Consider the following 23,809-nt stretch of genomic DNA (forward strand, 5'->3'; position numbering starts at 1 on the left):
TGCTTTACTAATAGCAAGAGGTTTGCTATAGTCTTTCAGATGAGATTGCATGGTTGTCCTGGATTAGGAAGAATGATTTCAGCCTTGATTTGATACCAGGTATTGGTTTCATTTTATAATTTGTATAGACTGATACTGATTGAACTGAAAGAATTGAGATATCAGTTGAAAGAATTATTGTCTAAGAGTTAGAGTTACATTTGAATATATGTTTCTCTGGAAAGTATTTCAGTTCCGATTATGGATTGATGGATCATGTGTTCAACAATATTCTGAAGACCTTATGCTCGTTTTATCTATGACATTTTGATATATTCGCAGCGTATGATTGAATTGAATATTCTGGGAACTGAGATTGTGGTATACAGAATTGTTCGGATATGAATCTCGATTGTGACAGATTGTATTCAGAGTCTATGATATCTGAAGATAGTATACTGACTGACTTATAGTACTGTTGAGACAGGGATCAGTGACTGAGAATGGCCTGGAATATGACAGAATTTCAGAGATGTCAGAAATGTCAGAGATTGCGTCTTATGCAGTCATTAGATCAGCATTGCGTATTGATATCTTGAATCTGATTCGATATTATTACCACTCTGAGTCTGTATTTGATACCGATGGTTATAAACCGTTTAGATTATATACAGTGCAGTCGAGTCAGAACTGGTTTTGAAGGTTAAAGCAGTTCAGAAGTTTGATTAGACTGTTCAGAACTTGATTTTGATAGTTAGAACAGTGGGTCAGAGCCGAATACCAGGTAGGTAATAGTTTATTTTATATTATTAGCTGATTGGTTTGTGTCAGATATTCGAATTTGAATGACAGGTATTGTCAGATTCACACAGTAGTAGATTCAGTACTATTCCGGTAACAGGAAATGTGTGGTAATTCGAATAGACAGTTTTGATATAAACAGATGAAATCAGTTAAATGTCCAAATCGCTGACAGAGGAAGACAGAAAGATAGAAATTTGTAAATTACTGATCTTGATTAGTGATTTCTAAATAGAAATGGGAGTACATTTCTATGGCTTGTGTGATGACACTACTGTAATCTTGCCGAGATAGTGGCTATGATTGAACGATTATTCAACTCCGCATAGGTTATATTGTACAGGATGACGTACAAATATGACCAGACGACTGAGAGGTATGTCAGAAACGAGGGTCAGATTGTATTGAATGCCAAAGTTGATTTTATCAGACTGTGATTTCGTTTGATTTTGTACTTTTGGCAGAATGTATATCATGATTTTTATCTATGATTTCTCGATTGACGGATAGTCGGAGTGAACTATCCTGATACTGGGAGATATCCAGGAAATGTAGTGCTGGATTATAGCACTAGTTGACATGATTTATTGTCACTTGTGAGTTATTGTACGATAATAGCTATTAGATGAGTATCGAAATAGCAGTAGTCAAGGTATTATACAGTGAGAACTGCGAATTTCCTTCGTATGGGAATGATATTGCAGTAATGCTTGAGAGCAGATTTGTTAAGATCAGAAATCTGATAAGGAAAAGGAGACTGAATCAGAAGAAATGAGGATAGCTCAGAATGCATAGACTAAATAAGCCAACATCGGACGATGACTGTTGGTATTTGAAGCCGAAGGTTGAATATATCTTTGACTGAGATTAACAAATTTAGTCACAAATGATGATATTGAATGATCATGAGCTACAGATTTGGTATACAGTTGTTGTATAGCCAGTGTTCTCAGATTGATTCTATCTCAAGGAATTTCGTTGATATGGGTTTATTGCAGTTTCTGTATATCTCCTTCTTGTATCTGATTTGCGATCTGATATGATTATCTGTATTTCATGAGTGAATTGCTTGTGATTTCGAGGACGAAATCATATCTTAGAGGGGGAGAAATGTAATGCCCGAAAATTTAATCCTAGTAATCTGTAATTATTGATTTATAATTGGATATGATTACGAAAGGATTAATCGGGACACGAAATAAGATTTCATGTGAAGGGTGCGATTTCGGACAGAAGTCGTGGCGCCCGAGCGGTAGATTACGACCGCCCGAGCGCCAAACTCCGGAAAGATTTGGACAGAGAACGCCGCGCTCGAGCGGTAGAATCTTACCGCCCGAGCGCCAAGGGTGCATGCGGAAAGCTTGGGCAGAGAATGCCGCGCTCGAGCGGTATTTTCTTACCGCCCGAGCGCCGACCAAAATGCATGAAAAGTAAACACGTTTCTTTAACCGACCGATTTGGTATATATATATTCATATATACGTTGTTACTTCAGAAAGAAGGTAAGAAATAGAGAAAAGGGTCTGGGGATAGTTCTGGAAAATCCTTACGCCTTTTCTGAGAAATCCGTCCGTCTGATTTTGAATCCGACTTCAGTACTGAGTTCCTATCAAAGTAGGCTACAACTGGACGTAAGTTTTGCTACGTTTTGACATGTTTTGAAATTAGACTATTGTCAGAATTGAATAGGATTCATATATGATGTTCTTGTCATGTTAGACATCATAGAATTGAAGTCAGATTAAAGAACAGATTGTTCCTGTAATTGTTATGATTTTTGGAATCGATTGGACTGAGAATTCATATCAGATATGTATTGTTATTGAGATTATGACTGATATCGATATTGATTATGAGTTCTGATATTATATCTGTGATGTTTGGACTGACGAGATTATCGAGACAGTATTGTTATGCCGTCGAAACATCAGTTGATTGAAATTGATCAGAGTCGGTATTGATTTAGATTGTATTGATATACCGTATGTCGATTGACATTGATCAGATTGTATTGTGATTTGATATTGATCAGAACAGGTATTGAAATGAATAGTTTATTGATATTATATCTGTTCGGTATTGTTATTACCAGATTGGGAATGGACCGAGATAGAGTCGGGACTTCTTCTTCTTCTTCTTCTTCTGAGCGAGAAGATAAAGGTATAAATTAACGTTGAGTTGGGATTGCACAACTCGAGGGAGGTTTGACTCGAGTTTCCCTAAATCACATACTTTACCTTATTGCATTGATATTTGCATTAAGTTGATTGATGTACTTGCTCTCTTGATAGTAGATGACATGTATTAGACGAGTTATCTTGTGACAGAAGTGCCGGATAGTGGTGGTATCGCCACGGCACATTGCACGATGTCTCAAGATAGGATATTAGCGATAGAGCTACAGTCCTTGACGGTTAGGTCAGGACACTGGATGTTTGGTTATATCGAGTAATGGAATCTATTACGGAATTCGATATAGGAACACCATATTTGGTTATATCGAGTAAAGGATATTGGAATTCTTCTATTACGGAATTCGATATAGGAATACCAGGGCACTGGTTATATCGAGTAATAGAGATTATGGTTCCATCCTTTACGGAATTCGATATAGGAATACCACATCTAGAAACCGGGATCCCTAGACTAGGATTGAGTCTAGTCTAAAATGTAGAGTCACTAGCCTGAGTGACAGCTAGATTGAGTGGTATTGATTAATACTGATTATGTTCCTGATATTGGTACATGTTTAGAATAGAAGTTATTCTGACTATTGATTATGTTCCTGAGATTGGTACATGTTTAGAATAGAAGTTATTCTTGAGATTGATTTTGTTCCTGATATTTGGTACATGTTTAGAATAGAAGTTATTCTTGATATTGATTAAGTTCCTGACATTGGCACAAGTTTAGAATAGGAGTTATTCTTGATATTGAGTATGTTCCTGATTAAGGTACATAGTTAGAACTTGATTTAGGATTGTATGGATTCATGTTCTGATTTGATACATGTTAGAACTATCCGTTATATGCTTTTATATTGTTTATATGATTGCATGTATACATGATTTATACTGAGAATGTAATTCTCACCGGAGTTATCCGGCTGTTGTCTTGTCTGTATATGTGCATGGCAACAGGTGGGATAGGAGCGGGGTCAAGAAGAGAACGAGGCTGGACTAGATAGCGTGGAGATCCGGGCTTCAGAAGCAACTTAGGATTCAGCACTGATATGTAGTTTAACCTAGTTGGATTATTGTAGATGACATTAGATTTGTATGTTCATGTTTAACATGTAATTGGATTTTAATTACATTACGTTTCCGCTTTGCATTTTAGAAGAAAAATTTTTAGACCCTGTTTATTATGAATGATTAAATATTCCTAAAGATGATTAAGGAATGGATTAGCGTCCGGGTCCCCACATCTTCCCTTTTTCTTCTTCCGTCTCTCTCATAACTTCCCCTTTTTTGTCAATCGCATCCATTTTTCTTGTTAAAATGCGGACCTCTGCTGCAATATCTGATACGACATTCAACATAATGTTTTGCAGCAGGGCAATCCTTTTAGTGACTTTTTCTTCAAGAAAGTCAAATCGCCTGCCAACTAGTGCTTGAGTTTGGAAGTGAGAGTCAGTCGACAGCCTGTCTTTCTTGATATTTTCCATCTGGAGGAAGAGATCAGTCACACTTTTGTTAAGATGACCCAGAAATAGCATTCATCATATTGACGAGATTTTATTGAACGGTTTGGAGTTCTTCAAATAGAGCATCAGAGTCTGAAATTCTGGGAGACATGGCTCCAGAAGTTTCTGGAATCTGTTCCCTTTCTTGTGAAGTAAACACAACCATCGCACCGTCAGTTTGTTCTGTTTCATGCATAGCTATTTCTGAAATTCCTTCAGTTGTAGGTACCTGAGGAGGAGAGGAGACAAATAGAGGAGCAAAATAATTAGAAGGTTCTTTGATTGGTTGAATAACTGATTCTTCAGTTGGTTCAACAACTGGATCGTCAATTGGTTGTTCAGTTGGCGGAGGAACCTGTTCTTCAGTCGGAACTGAATGTAGTTGATCATCTTCAGTCGTTTGAATTACTGCTTGTACAGATTTCTTCAAAACTGCTTGTTCAGTCACAACTTCTGACTGAACTGACTCTGTCGGTTGTTCAAACATGATTTCTTCAGATGGTTCTTCAGAAATGACAGCTTGATCAGCTGGTTTTTCAGTTACATCTACAACTGATCTAGAAGTGTCCAGCTGAATATCTGAGGTCACTGATTTGATGACTTCATCTAGATTGTCCAGAGATAAATCAGCTTTAGAATAAGGCGGTGGATCAACATTAGAAAATAGAGGTGCTAAAGATGAGGATGAAGGAGCAACTGAGGATGAAGGAGTAGCAACTGTTTCTTTTGAAGGTTCTTGAACATATGGTTCAGTTGCCTCCTCTGATACATCTTGAGAGGCAACTGGAATGATCAGTTCTTGATCTGTTTCCCAGTCCTTGATCTCCATTTGCAATGAAATCAGATCGGAGTCCAACTGATCATATACGGCTTTATCATTGAAAGCAGTCGGACTAGATGGATCATAATTTAATCGCAACTGAGTAACTATCTGCTGAAGTCTCTTCACTCTCAGTTGGTTGAAAAAATAATGCTTACGTTCCAAAGATTGAACGATTGTAGGGGCCTTGACTATCTTCAAAACTAGATTCTCCAAGTCAACAAATCTTTTGCAGAGTGGATTTCTTCTGAAGTTGCTTAGCAAAAACTTCTATTCTGAATTTTACCCATTGAACATAAGCCTTGAGCTTGTCTTTTGCAAAATCATTGATCTCTTGTCAAATAAGATCAATATGTGTTTGAACATCATTGGTTGGCCTGGGCTCTTCATGCAATTTCCCTTTGCCCTTGGGATCAGTTAAGGCATGAGTAAGAGTCAACCCTGAAGTGGTTGCATCTAGTTGTTCTCGGATCACTATCCCCTTTGGTCTGGCAATAGGTAAAGGAGTAAAGCCAGAAATAGTGATTAAAGACGCCTTAAATCCAGCAAGTTTCTTTTTATCACCAGATTCGGTGACCTTTTTCTTTGGTAGAATTGAGGATAAAGGCAGCTGATCCTCAGTTGAGGGTTCAGTTGGGATTGCTTTTAGTGGGATAGCTTTGATAGGCTGTTCACCTCCAGACAGCTTCAATCTATCAGTTGGGATTGTCCCAACAACATTAGTAGGCTTGGTCTTCAAAGTACGTGGATTCTTCACAACTTTGGGTGAAGGAATCTTCTCAGATTCGGTTTCGCTGACAATAAGCTTACGCTTGATTGTTTTCTTTTTAATCTCCTTTTGAGCCTTCTTGACTGATTTGGGAGCTGCTTCTGTCCCAATTTCCTTCTTCACCTTAATGAACTGCTCAGGTGACATGTCCAGTTTCTGTTTGGGCGGCTGGACAGACTTGGAATTGAAAATTTGTATCTTTGATGACTTCTCAGAATCGTCAGTCATCAAATCTTTAACTTTCAGCACATGGCTGAGCTGTACCGCAAAGCCTTTGGTCTGTTTAGCAGTTTGAAACATATTCCTCAGAATATTGAAGATGATGTTTCTCCAATTCATCTTCCTTCCAATCATTATAGCAGTCATGGCTTGAAATTTTTCGAGAGTGAGGGCAGCAAATGATCCTGTCTTGGCTACAATATCAGCCAGTAGTTGTGTGGGGACCCGGGTGCTAACTCATCTTTTCAATCGTTGGGACAATTTGGATCAATAATGTATGCTACTTTGATTAAAAAAAAAATTATAATATCAAAGCATTCAAGCATACAACAAGTTAAGATTCTTAACTATATAAGATCCATTGTAAAATCTACGACACATGATCGACGTACGAATTTATTCTAATTACACATTACATGAGTAGTGTTTTTTTATTTTCACTACAAGTCTAGGAGTAAACCACCAGTGTCATATCTAAGCCCGGATCACCATGCTAATCATCACTCGTTCAAGCTCTTCTCGGTACTGATTATGTCCCACCTGTTGCCATGCACACATACAAACACGACAACAGCCGGAAACTCCGGTGATAATAAATCCCAGTATAAAACATGTATTCATGCAATGCATAAAATCATATACACAAGCATAAATCATGTATCAAAGAATATGAATCATTATTTATGACACATTAGTGAATAAAGATAAAACTCTTGACTCGACTCACATCTAAACCTAGGGATCTCGATATGAATAAGACGTAACAAATCTCCCACCTACTCTCCCAATCGGGGTGGCGGCACATCTTATTCCTAGACTTTGATTCTATCTGTATCAAATATGTACAATAGGAGTCGGTCTTCTCCTACGCACATCGATCCCACCGAACATCTAGTAACTTGGCACCTCTGCCAAGGACACATCTATCTCAAGTGTATCTCTATAACTCAATAGACAAAATATAAACATATCAAAGCATAAACAATCTAGTATGTGATTTAAGGAAAATCCAATCCAATCTGACTCGAGTCATATCTCCCGGTTCGACATTTATTTATACCTTTCTTTGTTCGGTGTTTGGTTGGATGAAATCAATCTCAATCTTCGAAACCTTCAATACCAATCTGAAAAAACAATTGAGAGGCATGAGATCACATACAACTCAATATACTTACGTGATAGGCTTACTATTCGGTCTAGATTTATTTCAACGGCATAACGGCGTCATTTCGATATACCGAAAACTCAATCATCAATAGATTCAATGTCACAACTCATCATCATCAACCAATAATATACACAAGTCACAAAATCTGTATAATCCCACTCACATATATGCTGCAAATTCATAACAATTGCATATGATAACATTTCTTCGATCCGTTTTCGATTCTACTTATCTCTACATATCACAAACACATCATATAGCTCAAAATCTGATTTCCCCAACATCATATTTCCAAATACAGCAAGAACATGATAAAACTTACATCCTCTTGAAGCTAGTAATGAGAGAAGCACGAACCTACACTCGGATTGAAAATCGGATAACCGGATTTATCACAATCATATTTCTAAGGTAAGATGAAGCTTGATGGAATTTCTGAAGCTCTCTCGGTGCTTGCTGCTGAATAATGAAGGAATGAAGTGCAATTCATATATATATATATCTTGCATGTAAGGGGCAAATGGATTCACCTTAACACAACACGTCTCGCGCATATGCGCAACCTCAACCGGCGCATATGCGCGAAACCTACTGGCCTCGGCAATCTTCCCTTCAGCATCTCGCGCATATGCGCACACCATCGTCGCGCATATGCGCGAGGTGCTCTGGATATGAGATTCTTCAATACACCTCCTCGCGCATATGCGCGAGGTCCTCTGTCTACCTCACGCATATGCGCGCATCAGTGCCGCGCATATGCGCGAGGGATCTGTTCTCACACATATTTCGTGTATTTCCTCGTCTTTCCCGGTCCGATCCTTTCCGTCCATAATTACAACAAATTATAAATCAATAATCGCAATTTCACAGACAAAATCCCGGGCATTACAAGTTGTACTTCTGGATTCAGTTCTTTCTTAGGATCAGAAACTTTGATCTTCTGACCAGCAGCAAAAAGGGTAGTTTGCATCTCCTCAATATCAGATGCCTTTATCTCAGAAAGATTGATAAGTCCGTCGGCTGGTAGATGGAAGAGATTGCAGAAAAACTCCTCCTCAATAATCAGTAACTGATGACTTACAGTCGATGCAATATATCCTTCTTGATTAACATAGCCAGTAGTGTAGAGTTCTTGGATTTCTTTGACATAGATTTCCTGGGAAGATAATCTCAAAAACTGCTTCAGACCGGATTCTTCCAATTTCAGAAAGATTTTCTTGATTTTCTCCTCTTTCATAGTGAAGATAGAGCCGAAGTCAATAACCATTGCATCCATGAGGTGAGCCGGGATCTGGTTTTCCATTTGATTGCTTGAAATCTGCGAGAAAAAGATCTGCTTTGGATAGATTTTTACTCGTGAAATGCTGAAGTGCTTGTAAAGAAGAACTGAATTGAAGCGGGGAAGATGATATTTGTTGATGACTGTGCAATTTTTTGGACACGTGTCAGGCCAGAAAAAATTTGATTTAAAAACGTGTGTTCGTGTGGTAAAATCGTGTGTAACAAATTGATGATTTACATGAGTCCACGTTTCAAAGTACTAGTCATTGAAAGACAAATTTTATGCTAATATAAGCAGTCACAACACTTGATTTGGAATAAAATACGATTAATTAGTTAAATTACATGAGAAGATTAGAAAAATTATCAACTGAACGATCAGTTGTGAAACTGAATCATTTCAAATGAAATTCACTAACTATTGTCTTGTTAGTTAACTTCTTAAAATCGATATTCCCCCTAAATAAATGCATGTAAAAAAAACAAAGATTTAAATGACAGAAACAACGTAATAAATCTTGTGCTTCAGAAGATGAAGCGTTGAGGGTAATGAATACGTCTCTTCAGATGCTTTGAACCTGTGATTATAAATAAAAGTAACATAGTTAGTCTTAACACATTAGCACATAAACATTTCAAGAGATATAATGGTAGGTTCAAGCAGTTCGAAGGTTCCAGACATGGTCGATGAATTCATGGATGCAGCTCTAGAAGCAAGAAAGACTGCTATGGAAGATAAACTCTTCCACAAGATTCTCCGTTTATGGCGGGAGCTACAAGAGTACTAGTCCTTTTAGCAAGGAGGGGCAGTTGTCACCCCCAAACAAGTGACAAAAATGATGAAATATCGACGGCACCTGCTCGTTGCTGATGAGGTAGAAATCTTCATGGATGAAGGTGTCTATTTACTGATGCTAATTAAAGAGAGGATGACTCTGAAACGCATTGCTATTTCAGAGAGCTTCCTGAAGACTTCGACAAGGGGACATCACTCGTTGGTTGACTTTGTGGAGGTCTGCTGTTAAGAATGAAATCATCAATGTACGCTCCGTTTATAATAAATGAAATGTTTATCTATTTTATCATTGTCTCTTTACTTTCTACAAACAAACTAATATCAGTTGATAAATATATAACAAACTGAATACGGCAAAAGATAAGAGACTAACTGACATCAGTTGAGAAACAGTTAATGAACTGAATATTTTAACTGATAAATGTTGAACTGCCATCAGTTGATAAGCTCAAACTGATAAATGACGAGATGATAGAACCGCAGATGGCAAAGCGGCAATAAAACTGATTAAGAGAAATCAATTAAACCAAGTATATTGCGAAAGTGAGAAAACTTAGTCTCTGACAATGGTTTGGTGAAGATATCAGCCGCTTGTTGTTCAGTTGACATATATTCCAGTCTGATAGCTTTCTTCAAAACATGATCTCTGATGAAGTGATGCCTGACATCAATGTGCTTGGTCCTTGAGTGAATAATTGGATTATATGTAATCGCAATTGTGCTCGTATTATCACAGAATATGGGAGATTCTTTAGCGTCAACTCCATAATCTTTTAGTTGTTGTTGAACCCATAGCAGTTGAGCACAACAGCTTCCAGCAGCAAGATATTCTGCTTCAGTTGTGGAAGTTGCTATGGATGTTTGCTTCCTACTGAACCAAGAGATCAGTCTGTCTCCAAGAAATTGACATGATCCACTGGTGCTTTTACGATCTAGCTTACATCTTGCATAATCTGCATCTAAATATCCAACTAAATTGAAAGAGGAGTCTTTAGAGTACCATAATCCCACTTTTTGTATGCCCTTAAGATATTTTAAAATTCTTTTAGCGGCTATAAAATGCTTTTTCTTAGGATTTGCTTGAAATCGAGCACACATACAAACAATAAATACAATATCAGGACGACTAGCAGTTAGGTACAGTAACGAACCTATTAAACCTCTGTATAGTGTCGCCTCAACTGATATTCCCGCTTGATCATTGTCTAGTTTGACTGATGAACTCATGGGTATACTTGCAGCCGAGCATGTTTCCATACCAAATTTCTTGAGCAATTCCTTAGTTTATTTGGTTTGATTGATGAAAGTACCAGTTTCCAATTGCTTTACTTGTAGACCGAGAAAAAATGTCAGTTCATCCATCATACTCATCTCGAATTTTTCTTGCATCAACTTAGCAAACTTCTTGAATAATGTGGGGTTAGTTGACCCAAAAATAATATCATCAACATAAATTTGCACAAGTAAAATATGATCATCTTTGGAAATTTTGAACAAAGTCTTGTCAACTGATCCCATAGTAAAGTCATGATCAGTTAAGAATTTTGAAAGAGTTTCATACCAAGCTCTTGGAGCTTGTTTAAGACCATACAATGCTTTGTTCAAATAATAAACTTGATCAGGAAATGAGTGATTGATAAAACCCGGAGGTTGTTCAACGTAGACTTCTTCTTGCAACTGACCATTCAGAAAGGCACTCTTCACATCCATTTGATAAACATTAAAGTTCTTGAATGATGCATAGGCAAGGAATATTCTGATTGCTTTCAGTCTGATAACTGGTGCATTTGTTTCATTCATAGTTAATTTTTTCTTCCTGCCAATACCCTTGTGCTACAAGTCTTGCCTTGTTGCGTGCAACTGAACCATCTTCATTCAGTTTATTCCTGAATACCCACTTCGTACATATAATAGTTTTGCAATTGCTCTTGGAACTAAATCCCAGACTTTGTTATGGGTAAACTGATTTAGCTCTTCTTGCATTGCATTTATCTAGTTAGGATCAACAAGAGCTTCATCAGTTTTCTTTGGTTCAAATTGTGATAGAAAAGAAGAATGAATGAACAAATTAAGCATTTGATTCCTTGTCCTTACCGGGTCAGATGGATTACCTATTACCAAATCTGGTGGGTGAGATTTCTTCCATCTGAGTTCAGCATTTGTTGTATTAGCAATTGCTTCTGTTGGAAACTGAACAGTTTCAGTTTCAGCTGAAGATATTTCAGTTGGTAACTGAATATCATTTGTTTTCTCTACCAACTGACTTTCAGGAACGACTTCCTGTTCAACTGATTGATCCACAATTTCAGGTTCAGGTGTTTGAAAGATGCTTCGATTGATATGATTTTCTTCTTCATGATCATCCTCCAAACTGATATATGTAAATCGATCAACTAGCTCAACTGGACCAGTTGGCTTATCAGTTAGTACAGTTTAATCAAAAACAACATGTGTAGACTCTTCAACATTTAATGTGCTCTTTTCAAAAACTCTATAAGATTTGCTGACTGAAGAATATCCGAGAAATATTCCCTCGACAGATTTATCATCAAAGGCTTTTAAATGATTTTTGCCATTTTCAAGAATAAAACATCTGCATCCGAATATTTTAACGTAAGAAACCACACTTTTTCGTCCATGCCTAGATCTCATATGATGTTTTCAAATGATTCTTATTAATCATTGATATGTTCTGAGTAAAACATACAGTGCTTACTGCTTCTGCCCAAAATCTTTGAGAAATACCAGAGTCAGCAAGCATTGTTCTAGCAGCTTCTTTTAGAGTCCGGTTTCTTCTCTCAGCTACACCATTTTGCTGAGGAGTTCTTGCTCCTGAGAGCTCATGCTTAATACAAGTATTTTCTAAAAAATTTGAAAGAGTTTGATTGATAAATCCAATCCCTTGATCAGACCTGATTCCATCAAACCCAACTGATTTTTCATTTGATAATCTTTTGAAAAGCTTGATCAGTTGTGCAACTGTTTGGTCTTTAGATTTGAGAAATATGACCCAAGTAAATCTTGAAAAATGTATGCATTACTCTTCAGCTATTGGAAACTATCAGTTGTATGATTTTAGTCAGTTAAGCTCATTCTCCTTTGATCAGTTATTCCAATAAGTTTAAATTCTTAGTTTGTCAAACTACCAAAACTTAGTTTCCAACACAGATAAAGTAAATTTTATAATTAGATAAAACCGTAAAATATCATGCAAAGTCAAATCTAAAGACCAAACTGCTGCACAACTGATCAAGCTTTTCAAAAGATTATCAAATCAAAAATCAGTTGGGATTAATCGAATCAGGTCTGATCGAGGGACTGAATTTATCAATCAAACTCTTTCAAATTTTTTAGAAAATACTGGAATTAAGCATGATCTCTCAGGCAGCAAGAACTCCTCAGCAAAGAGCAAAGGAAAATATATTACCTTTGTAAAATCAACTGTGGAAAATGACTTTTCAGAGCCAAGTAAACCGGATGTTCAAAAGATCGAAATTAAGAACGAAGGCAAAATGTATGGTATTGGATATGGCTATGAGAGTTCAACTGACTCAAGTAACTAGTCAGTTAAACGATTCAGTTACAAAAGACAGTACTATAGTAATGGCTATTACAATTACTACAACCAAAAGCCAGTTCAGAAACGATATCAAATGAACAGTAAGTTGAAAAATGACAAAAATCATATGTCTCTTCCATCATTTCACACACCCACAACCAAAAGCCTGGAAAAGTTAGCTGGAACACTGCAACTGGAAGGTTAGTTAGACTGATCCAAGTCTGGGTTCCTAAAGGACTAATCAGTTTAGGACGAAATAAATAAGAGTACCAAAATTATATTTTGTGTGTGATTGCAGGAAATAGGTATAATCAAAGAATCCACATGTATCTAGACGGTGGATGTGCAAAACATATGACAGGAGATGCAAAGATGTTATCCGAACTGATTAAATACAATGGACCAAACATCAGTTTTGGGGACAACTTCAAAGGTAAAACTGTAGGTAAGGGTAAGTTTATCCATGGTAACTTTACAATTAAAGATGTATTGCTAGTTGAGAATTTGAAGTATAACTTGATAAGCATCAGTCAGTTATGTGACAATAATTTCTCAGTACAATTTGATAAACACACTTGTTCAGTTAGAAACTCAACTGATGAAGTCATTCTAACTGGCAATCGATGTGGAAATATAAACAAAGTTAGCTGGACTGAACATTCTTATGCACCAGTTTGTTGCATAGCTTCTAAATCTTCTAAAAACTAGTTATGGCATAAGAGATTGAACCACTTAAACTTTAAATCTCTTGCCTATATGAGTAACAACAATCTTGTAACTGGCTTGCCCAAAATAGTTTTTCAAAAGAGAAAAATTGTTCAGCATGTCAGTTTGATAAACAAGTAAGATTCTCGTTTAAAAACAGAGGTTGTAAATCATCTTCCCGATGCTTAGAACTACTGCATATGGATCTTTTATGGTACAATACCAGTCATGAGTTTAGGGGGAATGAAATACACTCTGGTGATTGTGGATGATTTTTAAGATTTACTTGGGTCATATTTCTCAAACTACCAAAACTTAGATTCCAACACAGATAAAGTAAATGTTATAATTAGATAAAACCGTAAAATATCATGCAAAGTCAACTCTGAAAAAATATCATGCGAAGTCAGCTCTTGAAAATATCCTTCACGACTATCCAATGCAATGACCCAGGATTCAAATGATATCTGCTTGTAACACTCAGTGCAAAGGCAATATCGGGTTGAGTAGATATCAAACCATACATTAGACTGCCTATGACAGATGTGTATGGGATGCGGCTCATACTTTTTATCTCATCGTCAGTCTTAGGGAACACAGATTTAGATAGAGTCATACCATGACACATTGGAGAATATCCTCTCTTGGACTCCTTCATAGAGAATCTCTTCAGTATGATATCGATATAAGTGGATTGAGTAAGTCTTAGCATCCTCTTCGATCTATCTGTTTGAACTTTTCAAGTTCGTAATCTTGATTTTGATGTTAACAAAACGTGTTATTGTGTTTCTAACATATTTACCCAAGTGTGAAGTTGTTAACACAAGACGTAAACTGAAACTGAATTCTGCACAAACAGAATTTCTGGCGAGCTTTAGTATTTTGATGATATCTCTCAACTTGATGATCCAAATGATAGTCTGCCAACAGGTGTGATTAGAAAACTCAATTTGGAACAAGTTGTATTTCACGTCAGTTGGGCAAAATCGGATGTTATCATGGTCTAACTGATTCGCTCAATTACCGAACAAATCACACGAAAACAGCAATCAGTTGGGTTTGAGCAGCTGCTGTATTTTTGTCATATCTCTCAGCTCGATTATCGAAATAAAGCGATTCAATATGCGTTGGAAAGATAAGACGAAGATCTACAAATCATCTGCAAAGTCAAAGTCTGAATTGAAACTTAAGATGCTGATAAATGACAATGAAGATACTGGTTTTGCACAAACAGAAATCAGTTAGGCTGATTTCAACACACCAGCTGAAACTGAACTGAAGCGAACCAGCAGCTGACCAACTGAACTGAACTGAATTGAACCAGCTGCTGACCAGTTGAACGGAACGACCAGTTGACCAGTCGGGAAAATGCCCAACAAAACGAATTTGACCGTTGCAATTTCAGAAACAGTACATAAAATTTTCAAACGGTCATATTCTTGTGTCTAACGTATATATCATTGTTGGAGCTTATAAATACAACATCTTGAAGATCAAACAAGAGCTTTTGAAGAGGATTCAAAGCATGGGCACTTAGCATGAATATATCAGCTAGTTGAGAGCACAAGCCCTTGTATGAGGATACATTTGAGATGTACACTGTAAAGGATAAATTTCCTCACACACAATCACTCACACTTATACAAGAGAGTTGAACTTCAAAGATTAGTTGAGTGAGTCTTGCACAAAGACGTAAAACTTTTGTATGTAGTCATTGCATATGAGACATTAAACAATATGCTGATTGTGAGGTGCTGCCTACAATCTTGAGTGCCAGGAGTTCAGTTTATGCATTGGGTAAGTCTTAGCTGAGTGGGTTTGTACAAAGAGTTGTATAAATCAAAGTGTTCTAGTGAATCCTTCCCAAGGAGAAGAAGGGGTGACGTAGGAGCATTTGAAGTCTTTGAACATCCATAAACAAATTCCAGTCTATTTTTTATTGCATTACTTATCATTTTCATTGTTTTAAGGAAGCACTGTTGAAGCATTTTATGTGTTCTTAAAATACCAAAATATTGCATACAAGTGTTTGATAAAATGCTTCAACTGAAATATTTTTACTCATTTAACTTGCATATATTTTATATGGTTTACAAAATATTTAATCGGTTTCTACGAAAGATTATTTCGAGTATTTTCCGCTTGGTTTGAACACCAAACTCGATTTAATGCATCGGTGTTCAATATTTCAAGAAGCGAGCTATTGTAGATCAAAGATTACTCCCCTAATCGATCCTAACAATTGGTATCAGAACAGGTTGTTCTTGAAAGAACATTGAAACTGATTTTGATGTTTAAAATTCAAAATTTCAGATTTTTTGAAACATATATATGCAAAACTGAATTTTCGTGCAGCTTGCAGCGACCGTGGGAAAAATGGCATGTCTCCTTGCTCGAGTGTCCAAATGACAAACCGATTTTTGCGTTGCGAACTAGACTGGTAGAGGTTTACAGTGGTATAAAATTTGCAGCCTAATTATACACGAGAAAATACAGTTTATTTGTGGAAGACAGAGCATATGTGCTGCAGCAGAAAATAAGCCATGTAGAAAATTGGTTAGTTATCCCTCTTCTTTTACATTTTTCAAAATTTCAAAAATATAGGGGGAGAACTCATTAAAATTTTAATGGAGTTATTATTTTTAAATTTTGAGGGGGAGAAAATTTTGTTTAAATTTTTTTGAAAATATGACTTTTTGATTCACACAAAAATGAGGAGAAATATGTTAGTTGAGTTGATTGTTTCCCCAAGTTTTATGATCATCAAAAGGGGGAGATTGTTGGAACTTTTCAAGTTCGCAATCTTGATTTTTATGTTAACAAAACTTGTTACTGTGTTTCTAACATATTTACCCAAGTGTGAAGTTGTTAACACAAGAAGTAAACTGAAACTGAATTCTGCATTGAATTTCTGGCGAGCTTTAGTGTTTTGATGATATCTTTCAACTAGAGGATCCAAATGATAATCTGCTAAATGGACTGATCAGAAAAATAAATTTGGAACAAGTCAGTTTGGCAAAATCGGATATTATCATGGTCTAACCGATCGTTCAATTACAGAACTGATCACACGAAAACAACAATCACTTGGGTTTGAGCAGCTGTGGTATTTTGGTCATATCTCTGAGCTAGATTATCGAAATGAAACGATACAGTATGCGTTGGAAAGATAAGACGAAGATATACAAATCATCTTCAGAAGTCAAAGTCTGAATCGAAGCTTAAGATGCTGATAAATGACAATGAAGCTACTGGTTCTGCACAAACTGAAATCAGTTTGGCTGATTTCAGCACAACAGCTGAAACTGAACTGAACCGATCCACCAGCGGACCAGCTGAATTGAACTGAACCAGCTGCTGACCAGTTGAACTGAACGACCAGTTGGGTTGACCAAAGTTGACCATGACCAGAGTTGACCAGTCGGGAAAATGCCAGCAAGACGAATTTTACCGTTGCAATTTCAGAAACAGTACAGAAACTTTCCAAACGGTCATATTCTTGTGTCTAACGTATATATCATTGTTAGGGCTTATAAATACATCTTGAAGATCAAACAAGAGATTTTTAAGAGGATTCAAAGCATGGGCACTTAGCATGAATATATCAGCTAGTTGAGAGAACAAGCCCTTGTGTAAGGATACATTTGAGATGTACACTGTAAAGCATAAATTCCTCACACACAATCACTCACACTTATACAAGAGAGTTGAACTTCAAAGATTAGTTGAGTGAGTCTTGCACAAAGACGTAAAACTTGTGTATGTAGTCTTTGCATATGAGACATTAAACAATATGCTGATTGTGAGGTGCTGCCTACAATCTTGAGTGCTAGGATTCAGTTTAGGCATTGGGTAAGTCCTAGCTGAGTGGGTTTGTACAAAGAGTTGTATAAATCAAAGTCTTCTAGTGAATCCTTCCCAAGGAGAAAAAGGGGTGACGTAGGAGAATTTGAAATCTCTGAACATCCATAAAAAAATCCGTGTATATTTGTTTATTGCATTTAATTATCATTTTCATTGTTTTAAAGAAGCATTGTTGAAGCATTTTATGTGTTCTTCAAATACGAAAATATTGCATAAAATTGTTTGATAAAATTCTTTGTTGGGATCAGTTAGGGGGATCACCGTTGAACTACAATAGATCGGTTCTTGAATTATTGAACACCGATGTATTAAATCGAGTTTGGTTTTCAAATTAAGCGAAAAATAATCGAAATAATCCTTAGTATAAACCGATTAAATATTTTGTAAACCATTTAAATTATATGCAAGTTGAATGAGTAAAAATATTTTAGTTGAATCATTTTATCAAACACTTGGTATGCAATATTTTGATATTTGAAGAACACATAAAATGCTTCAACAATGCTTCTTTAAAACTATGAAAATAATAAGTAAATGCAATAAACAAATAGACATGAATTTGTTTATGGATGTTCGGAGATTTAAATACTCCTACATCATACCTTCTTCCCCTTTGGGAAGGATTCACTAGAAGACTTTGATTTGTACAACACCTTGTACAAACCAATTCAGTTAGGACTTACACTACTGCCTAAACTTAACTCCTAGCACTCAAGATTGTAGGCAGCACCTCATAATCAATATATTGTTTAATGTCTCACATGCAAAGACTACAAACACAAGTTTATTGTCTTTGTGCAAGACTCACTCAATTAAACTTTGAAGTTCAACTCTCTTGTTTATGTGTGAGTGATTTTGTGTGAGGAATATTCCTTTACAGTGTACATCTCAAATGTATCCTCACACAAGGGCTTGTGCTCTTAACTAGCTGATTTTTTCATGCTAACTTCCCATGCTTTGAATCCACTTCCAAAGCTCTTGTTTGATTTTCAATATGTTGTATTTATAAGCCCCAACAATGATACATATGTTAGTGATTTCTGTTTGTGCAGAACCAGTAGATTCATCGTCATTTATTAGCATCTTAAGCTTCGATTAAGACTTTTACTTCTGAATATGATTTGTAGATCTTCGTCTTATCTTTCCAAAGCATACAAAAACGCTTCATTTCGATAAACGAGCTGAGAGATATGACCAAAATACCGCAGCTGCTCAAACCCAACTGATTGCTGTTTTCGTGTGATCAGTTCGGTAATTGAGCGATCAGTTAGACCATGTTAACATCCGATTTTGACCAACTGACGTGAAATACGACTTGTTCAAAATTGAGTTTTCTGCTTAGTCCATTCGACGGAATGTCAATTTGAATCATCCAGTTAAGAGATATCATCAAAACACCGAAGCTTGCTAGAAATTCAGTTTGTGCAGAATTCAGTTTCAACTTGATTCTTATGCTTGCAACTTCACACTTGAGTAAATATGTTAGAAACACAATAACAAGTTTTTTTAACATCAAAATCAAGATTGCGAACATGAAATGTTCCAATATGATTCAACTGAAATATTTTTACTCATTCAACTTGCATATATTTTAAATGGTTTATGTTATATTTAATCGGTTTCTACGAAGGATTATTTCAAGTATTTTCCGCTTGGTTTGAACACCAAACTCGATTTAATTCATCGTTGTTCAATATTTCAAGAAGCGAGCTATTGTAGCTCAACGATTACCCCCTAATTGATCCCAACAATTGGTATCAGAGCGGGTTGTTCTTGAAATATTGAAACTGATTTTGATGTTTAAAATTCAAAATTTCGGATTTTTTGAAACATATATATGCAAAACTGAATTTTCGCGCAGCTTGCAGCGACCGTGGGAAAAATAGCATATCTCCTTGCTCGAGTGTCCAAATGACAAACCGCTTCTTGCGTTGCAAACTAGACTGGTAGAGGTTTACAGCAGTATAAAATTTGCATCCTAATTATGCCCGAGAAAATACAGTTCATTCGTGGAAGACAGAGCATAAGTGTTGCAGCAGAAAATGAGCCATGGAGAAAATTGGTTAGTTATCCATCTTCTTTTACAATTTTCAAAATTTCAAAAATATTGGGGGAGAACTCATTAAAATTTTAATGGAGTTATTATTTTTAAATATTGAGGGGGAGAAAATTTTGTTTAAGATGTTTTGAAAATATGACTTTTTGATTAGCACAAAAATGGGGAGAAATATGTTAGTTGAGTTGATTGTTTACCCAAGTTTTATGATCATCAAAAAGGGGGAGATTGTTGAAAATTTTCAAGTTTGCAATCTTGATTTTGATGTTAACAAAACTTGTTATTGTGTTTCTAACATATTTACCCAAGTGTGAAGTTGTTAACACAAGAAACAAACTGAAACTGAATTCTGCACAAACTGAATTTCTGGCAAGCTTTAGTGTTTTGATGATATCTCTCAACTGGAGGATCCAAATGATAATCTACGAACTGGACTGATCAGAAAACCCAATTTGGAACAAGTTGTAACTCACGTCAGTTGGGCAAAATCGGATGTTATCATGGTCTAACTGATCGCTCAATTACCGAACTGATCACACGAAAACAGAAATAAGTTGGGTTTGAGCAGCTGCGGTATTTTGGTCATATCTCTCAGCTAGATTATCGAAATGAAGCGATTCAGTATGCGTTGGAAAGATAAGACGAAGATCTACAAATCATCTTCAGAAGTCAAAGTCTTAATCGAAGTTTAAGATGCTGATAAATGACAATGAAGCTACTTGTTCTGCACAAACTGAAATCAGTTAGGCTGATTTCAGCACACCAGCTGAAACTGAACTGAACCAAACCAGCAGTTGACCAACTGAAATGAACTGAACCAGCTGCTGACCAATTGAACAGAATGACCAATTGAGTTGACCCGTTGACCAGAGTTGACCAGTCAGGAAAATGCCCAGCAAGACGACTTTGACCGTTACAGTTTCAGTAACAGTACAGAAACTTTCCAAACGGTCATATTCTTGTGTCTAACGTATATATCATTGTTGGGGCTTATAAATACAACATCTTGAAGATAAAACAAGAGCTTTTGAATAGGATTCAAAGCATGGGCACTTAGCATGAATATAACAGCTAGTTGAGAGTACAAGCCCTTGTGTGAGGATACATTTGATATCTACACTTTAAATGATAAATTCTTCACACACAATCACTCACACTTATACAAGAAAGTTGACCTTCAAAGATTAGTTGAGTGAGTTTTGCACAAAGACGTAAAACTTGTGTATGTAGTTTTTGCATATGAGACATTAAACAATATGCTGATTGTGTAGGCGCTGCCTACAATCTTGAGTGCTAGGAGTTCAGTTTAGGCATTGGGTAAGTCCTAGCTGAGTGGGTTTGTACAAAGAGTTGTATAAATCAAAGCCTTCTAGTGAATCCTTCCCAAGGGGAAAAAAGGGTGACGTAGAAGCATTTGAAGTCTCTGAACATCCATAAACATATTCGTGTCTATTTGTTTATTGCATTTACTTATCATTTTCATTATTTTAAGGAAGCATTGTTGAAGCATTTTATGTGTTCTTCAAATACCAAAATATTGAATACAAGTGTTTGATAAAATGCTTCAACTGAAATATTTTTACTCATTCAACTTACATATATTTTAAATGGTTTACAAAATATATAATAGGTTTCTACGAAGGATTATTTCGAGTATTTTCCGCTTGGTTTGAACACCAAACTCGATTTAATTTATCGGTGTTCAATATTTCCAGAAGCGAGCTATTGTAGCTCAAAAATTACCCCCCTAATCGATCCTAACACTATCCCTATATATCTGTATTCCGAATACATAGAATGCTTCACTTATATCCTTCATGGATAATTTACAAGATATATTCATAGTCATACTATGCTGGTATGACTAGAAATATCCTCATAGACTTGAACATCGTGACAGGAGAAATTTTTTCTGATAGTCAATACCTTGCATTTGAGTATATCATTTTGTTACCAATCTGGCTTCGAACCTTCCTATATGTGCCAAGTTTCTTTTTGTAAATCCATTTGCATCCTATAGCAATAACTTCCTCTGGTGAATCTACTAAGGACCATACTTGGTTCGAATTCATGAAGTCCATCTCGAACTATATGGCTTCAAGTTTTCTGGATGAATTGCCATATTATAATGCTTCTTTAAAGTTTCTTGGATTACATACAGAAATGGGCTCATCTTGGCCCTCTTCAAGAAGTAGGCTAATCCTCTTAGGTGTCCTTGAGACCCTTTCAGATCTTCTAAGAGCTTGTGTTTCCTCAACTAGATGTTGGGGTGTGGGTTCTACTATTTCATAAGGGGTGGTTCTCGAATCTCTTCGGTAACTATCGTCTCACCTTCTCTATCTAATATAAACTCTTTGCCTAAGAAGGTTGAATTCCTTGAAACAAACACGTTTGTCTATTTGGAATCATAGAAATAATTTCCAACATAATTATTTGGATATCCCAAAAACTAACACAAATTAGATCAGCTATCCAATTTTTCTCCCATTGTCTACTTCATATAAGCACAGTTTTTTCCATCATATCTCATTTTATCCACTGCCTTTCTAAAGACTTGGTTGAACAATTTTACAGCAATCTCAAGCGTAAATCCCCAAAGAGATGGTGGCAATTCTGTGAATTCCATCATAGATCGAACCATGTCCATCAATATTTGATTATGTCGTTCTGACACACCATTCAACTGGGGTGTGGCAGGTGGGGTCCATTGTGAGAGAATCTCATTCTCTTGAAGGTAGTCTTAAGATTCAGTACTTAAGTATTCTCCACGAAGTGCTTTAATATTTTTTCCTAATTATTTCTCTACTTCAGCTTTGAATTCTTTGAACTTTTCAAAGGCTTCAGGTTTGTATTTCATTAAATACACATACCCATACCTCGAGAAGTCATCAGTAAAGGTAATGAAGTAAGATTGTCTATATTTCGTGCTAAAACTTAACGGGCCACAAATATATGTACAATCATGTGCATGTTTAATAGGTGTTGTTTTTTACGTGTTTTACTGCATTAGTTTTGTGTGTGTTCGTATTGTGTGTGTATACATTTCATCTACATTTTGTTCGTTTTAGAATGAACATATGCATATGATTATGGCTCACTCGTACTTGATGAATTTGCAGGTGAAATGGCCAAAAAACTGAATTTGGGGGAGAATGATATTAGCCAACATAAAAGAGAGTGAATTTGGCAGAAGTACTGGCGCTCGGGCGGTAGAAGCTTACCGCTCGAACGCAAAGATTAATTTTTGGACAGAAGAGTTGGCGCCCGAGCGGTAGGATCTTACCGATCGGGCACGAGCTGGTTCCTTTGAAGAGTGGAAAACAGAAGAATCGACTCTCGAGCGGTAGAATATTACCGTTCGTACCAAGTGGGGCTGCAAAGTTGGCATATGGGGAAAAATAGGAACGAAAAACATACACTTTTTAGTAGCCACAAAGTTTGGGAAATGAGAAAAGGCTTGGAGAAGAATTCAAGATTTCTTTGTTCTTCTCGTTTTCGTCACGTCTAGTATTTCTAGCTTAAAAATTCTTGTTTAAACATTGTTTTAATTATTTTTGTCATGAACTCTAGTAGCTAAATTTCATTATTTGTCGGGATTTAAGGGGATCCTAGCCCGAAAACGTGTTTAGTTAATTTATTTCTCTACGTTTGATTTATTATTGATTGTGCTATTATTTTCATTGCATTAGTAAAACGTAGCTAACTTTAATAATAATCTCAGTATTGCGATTGAGTTTGATAGAATAGCTTGTGATAGGAACGATAGCATAGTCCGTGAATTTAAAATTTCGATAGAGATATAAAGTTGGATACACGTCGATAGTCATAGTCCAGTAGGTCAAAAGCTAGGGGATTTCGTAGAACGACATGCAATTCACCTTTGATAAATAATTAAAGAGATTTAATTAGTTCACTGTGTTTAATTAGTTTGGCATAGCTCGAGAGGGCATGTTAAATTGATTAGAAAATCTTGTCGAAAGCGTGGATAATTTTCGAATCGAATTAATTAAATTATGAGGGGTAGGTGGACCGAGATTCCCAACAAATTTATTTCTAATTGAAACTTTAATCAATAATTTTAGCTTATTAATTTCATCATTTACTCCG

Source organism: Primulina eburnea, chromosome 12 (genome assembly GCF_022965805.1).
Source record: "Primulina eburnea isolate SZY01 chromosome 12, ASM2296580v1, whole genome shotgun sequence".
NCBI lineage: Eukaryota > Viridiplantae > Streptophyta > Magnoliopsida > Lamiales > Gesneriaceae > Primulina > Primulina eburnea.